The sequence below is a fragment of the Jaculus jaculus genome, chromosome 11 (genome assembly GCF_020740685.1).
Source record: "Jaculus jaculus isolate mJacJac1 chromosome 11, mJacJac1.mat.Y.cur, whole genome shotgun sequence".
Taxonomy (NCBI): Eukaryota; Metazoa; Chordata; class Mammalia; order Rodentia; family Dipodidae; genus Jaculus; species Jaculus jaculus.
Window position 1 is genome coordinate 90,325,882 of NC_059112.1, and position 9,093 is coordinate 90,334,974.

The following is a 9,093-nucleotide window of genomic DNA, read 5'->3' on the forward strand; positions in this document are numbered from 1 at the left end:
TTATGTAAAAATCAAGGGGAAATAAAACCTAACTGAAGCCAGGCATGGTGGCGCATGCCTTTAATCCCAGCACTCAGGAGGCAGAGGTAGGAGGATCATTGTGAGTTCGAGGCCACTCTGAGACTGTGTAGTGAATTCCAGGTCAGCCTGGGCTAGAGCAAGACTCTACCTCAAAAACTTGAAAAAATAAGCCAGTCATGGTGGCGCACGCCTTTAATCCCAGCACCTAGGAGGCAGAGGTAGGAGGATCGCCGTGAGTTTGAGGCCACCCTGAGACTCCATAGTGAATTCCAGGTCAGCCTGAGCTAGAGTGAGACCCTACCTCAAAAAAATAAAAAAATAATAATAACAATAAAAATAAAAACCTAAGCGAAGCCATCGCTAAATGTTGCCAATTGAAAATATTAAAAACCGGACTGGGGAGATGGCTCAGAGGTAAATGGCGACCTGAGTTCAGATTCCTAGCAGCCACGTAAAAGTCAGGCCGGGTGGTGTCCAACGCCAGCACTAGGGAGGTGGAGACAGGCGGATCATTGGAGCTCATGGGCCAACCAGTCTAGCCTGAGTGGTGAGCTCCAGACCAAAGAGAGGACCTGTCCCAAAACAGAAGCAAAAGCGCAACTGGGGAGCCGGCTCAGTGAAGAAAGTGTTCACACTCAAGTCTGAGTGTGCCCCTTTGATGCTCAGACCCCACATAGAAAGCCCGAGGCTGTGACAGGCTCTGTAATCCCAGCACTCTGCCAGACACATGGGAGGTGGAGACAGGAGAATTTCCCAGCAGCCCTTGAGGAGTACAGAGAAAAGAACAGCAGCAGCTGGGAATCATGATGCATGCCTTTCATCCCAGGTCAGCCTGGGCTGCAGCGAGACCCAACCTCCAGAAGAAAAACCAAAACCAAAAACAACAACAACAAAAAACTAAAAAAGAAGAACAGTATCAAGCAAACTCTGCCTCAAATGAGGTGGACCATCAAGGACCCAAAAGTTGTCCTCTAACCTCCACATGTGCCATGGCACACCTGCACCCACATTCACAGGAACACAAGTGCACACATGTATGCACACGCACAAATAATTTTTTTAAAAAAATTAAGGCGGGCATGGTGGCGCACGCCTTTAATCCCAACACTTGGGAGGCAGAGGTAGGATCACTGTGAGTTCGAGGCCACCCTGAGACTACGCCTCCAGGTCAGCCTGAGCTAAAGTGAGACCCTACCTTGAAAAGCCAAAAAAAATTAAAGGAACAGAAGATATTTTTGAAGAACACCCCATCTCATCAAATAATCTGGACAATAAATGAGGAAGACGTTAAACATCAATATCCTGCCTTCCCATGCATGATAATGCACACCTGTCCACAGACATATGAATACACCACACAGACCCACCACATACACACATGCCAAAAAATCCTAGCACTGAAATTATTTGTGCTATCATCATAAGGACTGTGACAGGACCTGAATTGCCTGTGAGGGATTATCTAGATTGTGTTCATAGAAGTGGGGAGACCCACCTTAACTGTGGGTGGCACTACCCCACGGGATGGGGTCCTGGATTGAAGAGAAAGGAGAGAGCTGGCTGAGCAGCAGTATTTATCCTCTCTGCTTCCCAACTGTGGACTGAATATGAACAGGGACCTCAAGGCCTGCAGCCACGCCTTCCCCACCATGATGGAATAAATAAATTAATCCTTCCTCCCTTAAACTGACTTAGTCAGGTATTGAGTCCTGGCAATAAGAAGGAACTTGATAGAAGGACCATCCTCCTCATACATAAAATAGATGAAAAAATATATATATATAAATGAAGCAAGGTGTGGTGGCACATGCCTTTAACCCCAGCACTTGGGAGGCAGAGGTTGGAAGATTGCCGCGAGTTCAAGGCCAGCCTGAGACTACATAGTGAATTCCAGGTCAGCCTGAGCTACAGTGAGACCTTACCTCAAAACAAACAAATAAAAAAAGATGAAATTCTGTTAGCTTGTCTATAGCTGAAAATATGGCCCTAGTGTGTACTAAGCCCTGGGTTCAATCCCCAGCAAGAGGAGAAAAATTATTTCATGTGATGTCTTTCAAGGTAGATCAAATGGCATCCATCTCTTGGAGAAAAAGCTCTCCATAATACTCAATGGAGAACACATGCTGTGATGCTCCTAACTGTTGCACCAAAAGAAATTCTCTAGAACCAGTGCCCTATCCCAACGCCCCCGCCCCATCCCGCAGGCAGGTAGGTGTAGGGAGACACTCCAATGAAGCAGTGGCCTCCTGTACCTAGCTTGCACACTTGAGTTCTCACACGAAGACACACGTCTCTTCAAATTTAACTACTGGCCATTTCCTTTGCACTCTTTTTGATCATATGAGAAATTTATAAGGAGGCTTACATAATATTAAAATCTTCAAATTGGTGGATGACTTGTTCAGGACTCTATTTTAAAGGAGCTGTGCCCTCTCTCCTTTTCTTAAACTCTGTAATATTCTATAATAATACCTTTCTAAAAAACATTTCAGGGCTGGAGTGATGGCTCAGCGGTCAAAGGCACTTGCTGGGAAAACCCGATGGCCCTAGGACCCACATAAAGCCAGATGTACAAAATGGCACACATCTGGAGTTCCTTAGCAGTAGCAGAGGCTCTACAATGCCCATTCTCTGTCTGCCTTTCTCCCTCTCTTAAATCTGCCTCTTACCTCTGCCCCCAAGTGTTGGGATTAATTTTAAATTTGGGGCTTAAAAGATGCTCCCCAGTTAAAAGTGTTTGCTTGCAAAGCCTGCAGGCCTGGGTTTATTCCCCATGTAAGTCAGAAACAAAAAGTGCTGCACGCGTCTGGTGTTTGTTCACAATGGCAAGAGACCCTGGCTCACCTCCACCCCTTACATACATATATATGCACACACACAGGCACATAAATAAATTACAATTTTTCAATTTGATTTCTGTGTGTGTATATGTCTTAGGGTCTTGTGTATCCCAGACTGACCTTGAATTTACCATGATCCTTCTGCCTCCGTTTTTTTATTTTTCTTTTTAATTTATTTGAGAGGGAGAGGGAAAGAGGCAGAGAGAGAAAGAGAGTCAGCACACCAGGGTCTTCAGCCACTGCAAACAAACTCCAGATGACCTTGTACATCTGGATTATGTGGGTCCTGGAGAATCGAACTTAGGTCCTCTGGCTTTGCAGGCAAATGCCTTAACCATCTATCCAGCCCCATCCTTGTTTTTATAGCTTGTGCCACCATGCCTGGTTTATGTACTGCTGGTGATTGAACCCACGGCTTTGTGCATGCTAGGTAAGCAATCTACCAGCTGAGCTACCTACCTCCCCAGCTTCCTGTTAAAATTTTAAAGTTGATTATACAGTTTGTGATCCAGGTTTTTCCATTTCCGTTTCTTCCAGCTGATCTAGTTCTCTCACTTGCTGCTTGTTACCACTGCCTTCACCAGAGGGCAGCCAAGAGTAAAGGTGACGATATCAAGGCTGGAAACTCCAGGGTTTAAAACACCTTCAACAGTGCTGGCCCGGTTCGGTTCCCAGGAGAGTGTTTGGTTCTCACATGCTCTGGTTGCAGGACACTGAGAAATCAAGCTGGAGGTAAACTGTAAAGCTCCTCTCGATGGGCTAGCTGTCATAGTGCTGGGGAAGAAAAGTCATCAACAGTCTCTTTTTTTTTGGTTTTTTGAGGTAGGGTTTCACTCTACTCCAGGCTGACTTGGAATTCACTATGTAGTCGCAGGGCGGCCTTGAACTCATGGTGATCCTCCTACCTCTGCCTCCCGAGTGCTGGGATTAAAGGAGTGCGCCACCATGCCCGGCTTAATTTTTTGTTTATTTTTATTTATTTATTTGAGAGCGACAGACAGAGAATGAGGCAGATAGAGAATGGGTGCGCCAGGGCCTCCAGCCACTACAAACTCCAGATGAGTGTGCCCCCTTGCTTCTGGCTAACGTGGGTCCTGGGGAAGCGAGCCTTGAACCGGGGTCCTTAGGACTCACAGGCAAGTGCTTAACCGCTAAGCCATCTCTCCAGCCCTCATCAGCAGTCTTAAGCAGTAAGATTCTGTGAGTTATGCAAGACATGCCCGCTGGTGCAACAGTGGCATGACTGTTTTGGGGGTAACCAACTGTTTTCTGATTGGATTGAAGGCCCACTCCATGGGAAGGAACTCATCCCTGGTAACTGATAACTTAGTCAAAAGCCTATGCTGGGGAGGTCATGCACCCTAGAGTTGAAACCAATACTTTTTTTTTTTAACCAAATGGGTATGTTGTACTCATCAAATTTCCTGCTAGATATTTATACTTATGCCCATTAACCAGTGCTGCTCCCGCCTGTGGTCAGAGAAGTAGAAGGTAAGGGGGAAGCAGGCAGGAATCTCAACATGGGACACGAAGACCTCTCATGGCCTTCCAGATTTTCCAGACATCTGAAGATATTTCCATTATGTTTCATTTCCACACTTCCCAGATGTGTTCATTGAGAGTACTTTCAAGATCTTTCCAAAAAAAAAAAAAAAAAAAGATCTTTCCTATGTCCTTTTGACATACACCCATTATTAGGTTTTTATTTTTAAAAACTCTTTTTCTTTCATTAATTAATTAATTTACTTATTTTTGTTTTTTTTTTCCAGGTAGGGTCTCACTCTAGTCCAGGCTGACCTGTAATTCACTATGTAGCCCCAGGGTGGCCTCGAACTCACAGCAATCCTCCTACCTCTGCCTCCCAAGTGCTGGGATTAAAAGTGTGAGCCACCATGCCCAGCTTCTTCTTTTAAATAAATAAATACTCTAGCCACCACAAACTCTAGACACATGTGCCACCTTGTATATCTGGCTTTACGTCGGTACTGAGAAATCAAACATGGGTGTCCTTGGGTTTTGCAGGCAAGCCCCTTTACCACTAAGCCATCTCTGTAGCACTCTCTCTGTGGCACAAAATTCAAGGCTCACCTTACAGCTTCCCAACTTAAGTGGCCCACATTTGCATAAGGCACTGGCCAAATTCACGGCTATTTTAGTGTCAAGCCTCCTAGGCCCTTTCACTAGCCAGAGCTAGGAAGTGTACGTATGTGTGCAGACGTGTGTGTGTATATATATATTTATCCATCATGGGTTTATTTTGATGCCACTAGTTCCAATCCAATGCCAGAGAATTCGTCATTACCTTTTCCTATTATTTCTTTTTCTTTCTTTTCTTTGCATATGTATGTGTGGTGTGCATGCATGTGAATTATAAGTGTGTCAGCATGAGTGCGTGTGTGTAGGAGACCAGAGGTTGATTTCAGGCGTTTCCTCTCTTATTCTCCACTTTAGCTAGCCCGGGAACCCCAGGGATCCCTGGCCACCAACTCCAGTGCGCAGCCATCACTGGATCGCGGCTGTCACACCCTGCAGTCGCCTGGATTCTGGGAATCTGAACTCAGGTCTTCGGGCTTGCACAGCAAGCACTTTACTAACGGAAGCTTCTCCCCAGTCCCCTGTTTTTGTTGTTGTTTGTTTTACAGGACAGGGTCTTATTTAGTCCAGGCTGCCCTTGAACTGGATATGCAGCTGAGGGTAACCTTAAATTCTGATCTTCCTGCTTCCATTCCTTTGTGCTAAGGGGCACATGTCACCACGCCCCGTTTGATGACGTGCTGGAGATTGAACACAATGCTTCATGCATGCTGGAGATAAATGCTCTAAGTCTCCAGGTCTCATCCCTTGTTTTTGTATTTGTTCTCTGAGTGGAAACTCTAGCTTGCAAAGTGCTAGTGAATTTACTCACCTATTTAATCTGACAAAGACACAGAGTTTTAGAATTGCTGTACCTCTTTCATACAAGTAACAGCCTATACCAGAGTTCAATCCTCCCCCCACCCCCAACTCCCCCACACTTTTTTTTTTTTTTGTACCTAAGTTAAGGGCAAACAGTCAGTCTTGTGTTGAAAACTTACTTGAATTCTGTTTTTTCTTTTGTTAACTTGGCTTATTCACTGCAACACAGATTGCTCATTTGTTGCTTGTTAATTTCAATTGAACATACTCAAGATTAACAAGTTTCTGAGACTCAAAACTACAAAAAGAGGTGCGTTCAAATCAGCGCCACGCCTCTCTCCCCCGGTCTATCCAGTTTCTACCTGCCTCCTAGAGGCAACTAGTTTCTGGTTATCTCTTTCGCATTTATTTTTGTTCTCTCAAAAAAATAATTTAAAAAAAACCCACTAGGTTTTCTCAAGATGAAGCTCAGAAATGAGGCAGCCACTGAAGCAGAGCACTGGGTGAAGAAAAATAAATTTACCTTAAGGCAGGAGATACAACAGAGTGTTTGCCTGACAACACGCATGATCCCATAGAAACAGGCAAACTGTAGACGTGGGGCGGGGGAAAGAAAGGATGATCACAAGGAGAAATCTCCTGGCTGGATGGAAGGAATATCCGTGGGTTCCCACATCACAGAATAGACTGCCATTCTCTTCTCTTATTACGAGACACCGTCTGGCTAACAACATAGCCAGGCTGGTCTCCAACTCGCCCTCCTGCTCCTAGTGCTGGGGTTCCAGGCGTACACCCCTCCACACACACACAGGTTGGTATCCTGTTTGCAACCTTCCAAATTAGTTATGTCTTTTTCTTTTGCACATGTGTGTGTGTGTTCATGTGCGTGTGGGCGTATGTGTGCACACATATGTGAGCATGTGCAAGTGGAGCCCGAGGTTGGTGTCAAGCGTCTTCCTCAGTTACTCTGCACCTCATCTTTTAAGACAAGGTCTCTCCCCGAATCTAAAGCTAACCGATTCTGCTAGACTAGCTAGCTAGCTATTAAGTCACAGGGATCTGCCTCTCTTCATCTCCTCAGCACTGAAGTTACACATGTGTACGACAGAACATGTCTTTACATGGGTACTGGGGACACGAACTCGGGTCCTCGTGTTTGCACGGCAAGCACTTTGCCCACTGAGCTATGTCCCCGGTCCCCAAATAATTATATCGATGTCTCCAGAGAACCCATTCACTACCTATTAATTGTCAATAGGATAACTGTGCCCTAGCTAAGTCGACAATTATCCTAGGACAGGAGTGACGGGAGAAGGCCACACAGAAACAAGGATGAGCATACAGGTCATACTGGGGAGCCCTGCACGCGGCGCTGACGTCTGGGGAACGCTCTGCTATGCATACGCTGAGAAAATGGCATCGCTTCTCATGCCCAGGGACTAAGTGAATGTGGCCCAGAGGAAGGAACATGAACTTCACCGACTGAGGCCTTGAGTTACCCAGCCACTACAAGACCACTAACAAGTCACCTAACATCTCAGAGGCAGTTTCCTTACCTGTGGAAGTTGATGATGTTTCCTTTGCTAAGTTAAGACATAAATAAGATTATAACACAGGACTGCCTCTAACACAAGGCAGAGGTTTCGTACATAACTCCTAGAATAAATGCAGACTAAATTCGTCAGCAGGGTAAATAAAGAAACTAATAACCCGGCTATCCAACTTCAGTAACATGCCAGAAAAAAAGACATCACACCATCTCCGGCACCATTTGGTAAAAGCAGAAAATGCCCATCACGAGCCTACTTTTAGAGTGTTAACTTAAGTGGCGATATATTGAAGCGTGAATGATTCAAAGTGATCCATATTACAGGCTGACCAGGATCAACAACTCAAAAATCACTTCCTCTGTAACATCTGTGGGCTTTCAAAGACACGAAGGTAAGTATGCTAATTGATTTCATGATCTTATGCACAACAGGGGTTGGCAATATTCAATACAATGGTATTTTCAAGTCTTTATTTCAGTGTTAAATTCATCTACAAACCCAAACGAGATATGAAAACGATGTCTGACCAAATACTGGAGCACACACAGTCCACGTTCAGAGGCCAGGGTGTGTGTGCCATGGCAGAGACCACGCATATGGTCCACCCTCTGGACATGTCGTCCCCTCTCTCCTTCCTGGAAGATGCGCTCTAGAATCCCGGCTCAGTTGCGACACTAAAGGGATCCAAAGCAATTAAATTTCAAATGTCTGAGGAAAACTTCCTGGTAGGGGAGAGTCTATACCCCCAGGCTGTTTGTCGGTGGCTAGGCAGAAAAAACACATCCACATCCTTTACTGAAGGAGAAGGGGAAGGAGAGGAAGAAAAGCGTAGACGGGAAGATGCAAATTCCTAAAGCCACGAACAAAGGCAAGCCGGTGGTAAAACTTCTGAAAACTCCCTCCTCCCACCCCCTTACCAAAGAGCAGTCCAAGCCTAAGCCAAAAGCGACCGCTTGCGTCCCGACGCAGAGAGATGCGGAGGGAAGAGAAAGCACACCTTCTCACGTAGAAACGCATCAAGATTCAAAACCCCATCACTCGTCCTCAGAACCGCCGCCGGGTATATATATACACATAAATTTCCAAAACAAACCGGGCAGGCAGGCAGTCGGAGTGAGAACTTCCGTGGGCTCTCCGCGCGCTCTCCACCCCAGCGCCCGTCCAGGGCAGTGCGGGATCACCACGGCCTCCAGGACGGTTCTCCGGGGCCTCTCGTGGCGCTGAGTTGCCCGCGGGTGTTCGGAGGGAGGGGGGGCCTCCCGGAGGCCACTGCCTGTCTGCTTCCACCGCCCCGGGGTCCCTCTACCAGGGCGCACCACCCGCGCCAAAGAGGAACCCCGGCCCGCCGGCGCCGCCACTCGGGTCCCGTCCCACGCTCGGATCCCCACGCCCCCTGCGAGGAGCCCGGGGACCCCGGTGCGCCGCGCCCCGACGAGCCGCCGCTCCCGCGCTCGCCACCTACCTGGAGGGAACCGGGCTGCGTGGACCGCGCGCTGCCCGGGGCTCAGGCTGGGCGCTCGGCTGCGGGGAGCGCGGCGCCGGCGGAGCGGAGCAGGGCGGCGAGGAGCGCAGAGACCCGGCCCCGGCCACACCCAGCAGCCAACTCCGCGGCGCGCGGGACCGGGGCGGGGACGGGGGCGCGGCTCACGGGGGCGCGCCAGGGCCTGGAGCGCGCAGGGCCTGGGTTGAGGGGGGGGAGCTGACGGGGGCGCGCAGAGCCTGGAGCGCGCATGGCATGGGTTTTGGGGCTGACGGGGACGTGCAGAGTCTGGAGCGCGTATGGCCTG

General features: G+C 47.9%; 1 protein-coding gene across 1 annotated transcript in view; it reads right to left on the reverse strand.

Moving 5' to 3' along the window:
• Gnb4 (G protein subunit beta 4) overlaps positions 1-8,836 on the reverse strand; it is a 50,091-nt gene extending 41,255 nt beyond the window's left edge. Inside the window, exon 1 of the mRNA XM_045161696.1 lies at positions 8,769-8,836. The gene's annotated coding sequence lies outside the window, so the exon portion shown is untranslated. The remainder of the gene's footprint in view (positions 1-8,768) is intronic.
• Positions 8,837-9,093: the final 257 nt, after the last annotated feature.